The sequence below is a fragment of the Varanus komodoensis genome, unplaced genomic scaffold, assembly GCF_004798865.1.
Source record: "Varanus komodoensis strain SLA01 unplaced genomic scaffold, ASM479886v1 scaffold32, whole genome shotgun sequence".
Taxonomy (NCBI): domain Eukaryota; kingdom Metazoa; phylum Chordata; class Lepidosauria; order Squamata; family Varanidae; genus Varanus; species Varanus komodoensis.
In genome coordinates, this window is record NW_025335798.1 from 14,456,307 (window position 1) to 14,463,115 (window position 6,809).

The window sequence follows — 6,809 nt, forward strand, 5'->3', positions numbered from 1 at the left end:
CTAGAAGAAGAATTTAGGCTGAAACATGAGAGAGGGTGGGAGAGGGGAGAGAGAAAGAGGGAGGGAAAGACAGCTCAGTGCACTGTGAATGTGCTACAAGCTCTAGTTTTATATGAACATCTTTCTCTAGGTTGCCAGAGAATCTAATGCACTTATTTTAGCCTTGCTCCTTTTTATTCATTCATTTGCCTGGGTGCCACTGTTGCCTGTTTCTCAACAAAGAGCTTTACTGCTGGGCGCCTGCTATGCCTCCAGCAGCACCTTGGGAGGAAATATAATGCAGTGGTGGAATACAGTGGCTGGGTTCACATGACAGAGCAAACAACCCCACACTGTTCCCACAGCATGCAGAGCTTTGCTGCAACCCACCAGTCAAATGATCCCGTGGTTACCTGGGCAGCAGAGTAACCACAGGATCCATGCTCCCTGCTTTCTCCTCCTGGCCTTCCCACATATCCTGGCAGCTCCCAAAAGTAAATCCTATTCTTTTCCCTATTCTTGCTTATGGACAACAGCTGTCTCTTCCTGATTGGTCTGCAGTGGTCCTGAGGCAGTTCTTACCCCTCCTGAGGATAACTGCGTGTCTGTGTCACTATTCAACCTGACAGGGACTTTTATTAAATGAAAATAAACTGTTTCCCTGTGACTCTCCCTATCTCCCCCCATGTATTTTCACACTGTCTCCCTGTTCCCAAATGTAAACAGGGAGATAGACATATCTCTTGGCCAATGGGAATAAAGCAAGCAATGATGCATCTGTTGCTAGGGAGCTGAGTTCAGTAGAGATCAAAGGCTCTAAGCATCCATATCCAGATATTCTTCCCAGGGGTCCATGGCAAAATGGCAATACTGGCTTGGGACAATGAGAGAAGCCATGGTGAAGTGTAGGAACCTTAAAACAGACCATGTTTGACCCTGTGTTTTCAGAAAACCAATCCTAGCATGCAGGAAGTTGGGACTCCCAGCAGTAAGTTTTCAATGTGGCTTCTCATGTTGTATGAACCTGCCCCTTCTTTGCCTACAGAAGGTCCCTTGCCTAAAAGGTTATGTAGCAGTTGATGTCGAAACCTTCTGCTTGAGACCAGTAACTTAAGACAGACAAATAGTTTGTCCTGGCATAATGCAGCTTCTTGTCTTCTCAGAAAAGTTTCATTTCTTTTAATACTGGCTTAAAAAAGGAACAAACAACAAAATAAACACAAATGCTAAGAACTCATCCTATGTAGGGCTGCGGTGAAGCTCTATGGAATCTGTTGCTCTTAGAGCTTGTGGCCTTCCTCTAGTGCTCAGGTTTCTCCTAGAAAGCGGGCTGCGTTGAGCCAAGAGGAACTGCACGAGTGTTGCAATGATTGCACCCTTGGCAACCTTCTTCCATGCCATGTGCAGCACAAACAAAGCTTACGGAGTGTGACATGGAAGAGGGATGCCACCGGGTCCGCTTTGGTGCAGGACTCAGTTCCTGAGGAGCACTGCACTCACGCAGGTGCACTCGCCACAGGAACCAGGACTCACAGCCGCAACAAAGTGGACTGCAGTCCAGGGAGCGGAGCCCAGGGAATCCAATGGATTCCCCCAGTCAGACTGGATTCCCCACACACCCCCAATTCTATGCAAATTTAGGCATTCTAGTAGCTGCAGGCCCCTTTTATGTCTAAACCTGCAGAGGATTGCCCCTTAATTCCCACTTTACCACTGATTTCTAATTCTGTGCTATCTAACACTTGATTGCCACTCATCTCTGTTCTAGGTGTATGTTTCCTGGTTCATTCTCTACTTTTCAAACCTCTGTGCTCAATCCTTGCATTTTGTATGCTTGCAACCCTTGCATTTTTGTACTCTGTATTCTTGCCTAATCTTTGCATAGCACTTTGATTCATTTTAAACCTCTGTAGTGGACCTTCATTTTTGTTTCATTTTAAACCTCTGTAGTAGACAGCACCAGGGTGGATCCAGACAAGACTGAGCAGACTTTCCTGGCTTCCCTGCTCCATGCTCCACTACAGCAGCTCTTCATATCCCTCCAGAACAGTACAAGTGGGATGCTGGGCCCTGCAGTTCATTGGCCACATCAAAGGCATTTTTCAAAGCTGCCTTGCATGAATACTAATGTTTATCTCCTCACACCAAAGACGTGTATCCAACCCAGCATTTTTATGATTGCTTCTGTAACAATTCAGTCGGGATTCACTTTCTTCTTCCCATAAGAAGTGCCACAAACAGATGCAGAGGAATGGAGTATTAACAAGACATCCAAATTATGCACAGTTATAAGAAACCTTGCCAAATACTGGTAACACCCATGGGTGGATGTTGCTGTCCAGCTGAGGTGTTAAAATATGGAACATTGCTTAAAAAGTTTGCTTGCTTCTCCCAAAGAAGAGCTGTTATTTCACACTTTTCAGCTGCAGCTTCCTTTTTTGTAGCACTGCTTTTCAAGAACATAGAACTATGGCAGTGTATATGTAATACGAACATCTGAAGCATCTCCTTTGACATTATTTCACACTTCACTGGGCCCTATTTAAATAAGCTTTGGTTCTAGTAACAACAAAGGAAAACAAAAATTCACAAGAAGTGGCGGCAAAATTTTTTTGTCAATGGTACAATACTGCAATGCACAGAAAAGAGAAATATAATTTGTACCCCCTGGGCTGTGAAGCTCTCTGGGTGACTTGGGGTCAGGCACTAACTGACACAGGGGAAAAACAAAATAGAAATGCAATATAACAACAATTGCTGCAACTACTTTCATGGAAAATAGGCTAGCTGCATACATTGGGGTTTCTCTCTGCAAATATGACAACACAGGCTATTTCTGATCAGCAGCAGCTTCAGAAAATGCATCAAAACTCAGTGTTAGTACCCCCACATTTATAAAGTACATCTACTCATGCTAATTCACACCTAACTGGAGGATGGTTTTCACCTGTTCAGATAATATTGCTACTTTTCAGTTTATTTGTTGTCATCACTCAGTGGTTGAGCACCTGCTTTACTTGGAGAAGGATGCAGATTGGACCTTTTCTTGTCCTGGAGGGGTAGGGAAGACTCCTGCTTGAAATTCTGGAAACACTGTCAGGCAGTGTAGCTGGACACAGGTAGTATTCCTGTAACAAGTGTGTCTTCAACTGGGAGGAGCTTGTAACTCAAACTTCCTGATCTGAAATGTCATTATCCAAGCTGCATATAACTTGAAAAGAAGTTGACACTCCACCTCTACTGCTTCCTCCTTTCCTGCTAATCCCCACAATCTTTTCCCAAGCCAAGCTGCCTTACTCACCAGAAGAATCATGCAGGTGTAAATCCATCAGTTTTGGTTTCTAATTTTTCCAGTCTTAAATTAAGTTCATCCTAAACTTTGACAATTTTTCCACTATTAAATTTGGCTTGGGCTGCAGGAAGAACATTACTTAAAAAAACCCGCATAACAATTCATTTGCATCTTTGTGTGCTTTCTGCTAGCAGGTGGACAACAATCAGAAAGGCATGATATAACTTGGGGTCCTGCAATTTGGTGGGGTGGGGGGTTGGATGCATGGCCTTCTTGACCCTTTCCTACTCTATTATTCTATGCTTGTCTATGTTTTTGTATGCAATTTTGCCTGAGACTCAGATTTTTTGCAAGAAATGCATAAAATATATAAAATGTGTTTGTGGACATTACTTTTATGAACATCCTCTATTTGCGTGCATTTCCCAAATATACAAGTTTTGCATGCTTTTTTCTTGGAAAATTCACTGTTTTAATTGATCACAACATTCAGACAAATGTAACTTTCAAAGGATAACTAAAATGTAGTTCTCTTGATTTGAAAGTTAAAAAGTGGATAATTTCATATTAATATGCAAAGCAAATACTCCCCCCTCCATTCCTACTTGAAATTGACACATGTAGTATCATTTCCTCTATGGGATTACAGTATTTTTCACTCATGTTTCTGATTTATGGCCTGTCATCTTCCATTTTACTAAATGGAATAGAAAAATCATTCGACAAAAACCTGGACGATCGACAGAATCAGGTGTAAAATGCAACAATGGAAAAAGACAGGCGAGATTTTCAATTTCTCCTGGTGATTTTCCACTTCTTCTGGATCCTCCCATGCTACCAACCAGTGTTCCAGCGAGTTCCTCCATCTTCAAGGGAAAAATTTCACTGCAGGTGGGAATTGCAGGAGGAGGCTAGAATCAACCCTCACCTGCTTCCCTGTTGCACCAGTGAAAATGCCTTGCTGGATCCATCTGTGAGTGGAAGGAATTTTCCATGTGTGAAAGGAAGATCCTGGAGTCAAGCAAGTGGAAATACTAATACGTGGGCACTTGTACAGTTTTGGTTGTGTGAAGTGGCTCCATCCGATTATTATCATGGCGTGATTGAACATGGTGCATGCCTCTGAGACTGTAGACTATGGTCGATTTCCCAAGAGGCATCTAAATAAGCCTCAGCAATGAGACTGTTTTGGTAGGGATCTGCAGGAAAGGAATCCACGGGGCTGCTATGAGTGAAAGTTCAGGAGTATGTGGGATCATGGAGCCCAGCACCATACTTGGTGGATCTGTGGTTTCAACCATTCTATTTTTCTCATTAGACATAAAGTCATAGGAATCAGTGATGCTGTTCAAGGAAAACAAGCAACTTAGGGGCAGCATCTGAGTGATAGTAATTAGGTTACAACACTTAGGACTCAAAGGATTCAGCTGTGTCAAAAATGCTCTGATAGATAATGCTTGATTGGGTTTTAAACTCTGCTTGTCCACCCTCTCATTCCTCAGCCCAACCAATTTAACTGCATCCCTTTGTGAGACATTGCACCAAATGTCAGGGCTTAAATTGAATAGAAAAAGTAATTGGGGAACTGTCTCTGTGATTGAGAGCAGAGCACCGATATGTAAATTTTATAAAGCAATATTTTCCCCCTTTTTTGGCTACTGTAAAAAGGTAAAATCTAATAATTTTTCCACTGCTGCATCTCTTTTTGTTGTCTTGTCACATCTTGCTGGATAAAGTTAATATCTTCAGCTCACAAAAGTGTGTGTGTGTTTGCGTGTGGCAATATAGCTTCAGAAGAAATGTTAAAAGGAAAGACTTTATCAAGCCAATGAAGGGTGTTCCATAGCCAAAGATGGCACACTGTGCAAGCTGTAGCTTGGGGAAAGCATAGCAGCAAAGTACTGTTTAGAGGATTTTAGGAAAGAGGTCTGAGAAATGCTCCCATAGGTGAGAAACAGCAGTGGGCAGCTGCTCAGTTATTATAGCCATAGGCTGCATAATCTGATCTATTGGTTTGATTCAGTCTGAGAAAACCCAAGTAATAAAATATGATGATCAGCCCTAGAGGCACTCTTTGGGATACTTGGAGAGGTTGCGAAAGATGCTGTGTCTCACAGGTTACATCGTACAGCTGCTGGGCAAGGGCACGCAACTGGAAGTGCTGAAAGCATTTCCGCTCTGCAGAAGCTTTCAGGGGCTGCTTTTCCCTGGTGGGTGCAGCATAACGCAGAGGGAGCACAGGACAAAATGCAGGCACCTCTTATTGTAAAGCTCTTGCTGCCAGTAACTGCTAGTGGGCTTTTCTTGTGTTTTATTCTTGCTACTCTTTGCTGGGTTGTATATGTTTGATTTAATATTATTATTTCATGATGGCCATCATTATATTTGATATACCACCCAGAGAGTCATTCTGACTAATTGGTGGCTTAAAAAGCAAATAATAAATAAATAATAACCTAAGCTTAGGTGAGACATTGAAACTTTTTAGACTTGGGAGAAAACTGAACAAATCCTGGGAAATCACCAAAGACGGAAGGAAAGGGATTGGAGTCAGGAGAATTTATAATACATCCTTTCCAATAATTGTTTTAGTGAGTCCATATTATCTGAATGAGTGCAGGACAGGGTGAGCTAAGCAAGAAGGCCAGCAGATTAATCAACAGAAAAACTCCATAATGCCGAGGAATTGCAACAGTGCCAGTCTGTAGAGTCCTTTTCCAGCACAGATGTTTTCCCTGACAGTGAAAATCTGGCAGGTTGCATCATTTTCTGTCCCACCTTCAACCCCCATCCTCCAGCTCTTGCCACATCCCAGCAGGTGGCATGAGTAAAAATCCCTTTTATTATCATAAATGGAGTTCCCCATCAAGCTCAGTTGCCTCTTCCTGATTGGTCCAATGAGGCTGTGATGTGAGTTCTCACTCTAAACCTTTTTGATTGTACGTCCATCTCCATAACAGTTCCTAGCATCTCCAAACCCTGAAGGGTTTGGGTTTTTTTGATGTCCCTCTGCGCATTTACTCACTTTCTCCTGGCTTCAGAAAGTAAAGAGGAGGAGGAGGAGAGATGGTCACACATTCAGCCTACCGGAATAGCAAGTGGTGACACATGTGTTACTGAGAAGCTGCAGGTAGTCGAGACTAGAAGTCCAGGAGTGGCCTTTTCTGTTATTGCTCTTTCCACAGGACTCTATGTTGTGTTTTTATTATGAATGGAAAAATGGACCCCCAAGTCCAGACACCATTATAGAGAATCATGGTGAGCAGAAACCCTACCGCTGGCCCTTATTTCTTGTCATGAATATTTCCAGGCCTGACACATCATGGTGTCATACCACAACTGTGTCTGGGCAACATGCCAAGATCAGAGTTGTAATACAAGCAAACAATGATTGCTTGTTGTGGCATGCAAATATAATCATTACGACTCAGCGTACCTAAAAGGTTCCTTTCTACCTGCCTGGATATTAAGTTCAGCTTCTCAGGGTATGCTCTGCATTCTTGCATCTCCAAAGTAAGACTGGTAGTGCCTGGTGGCA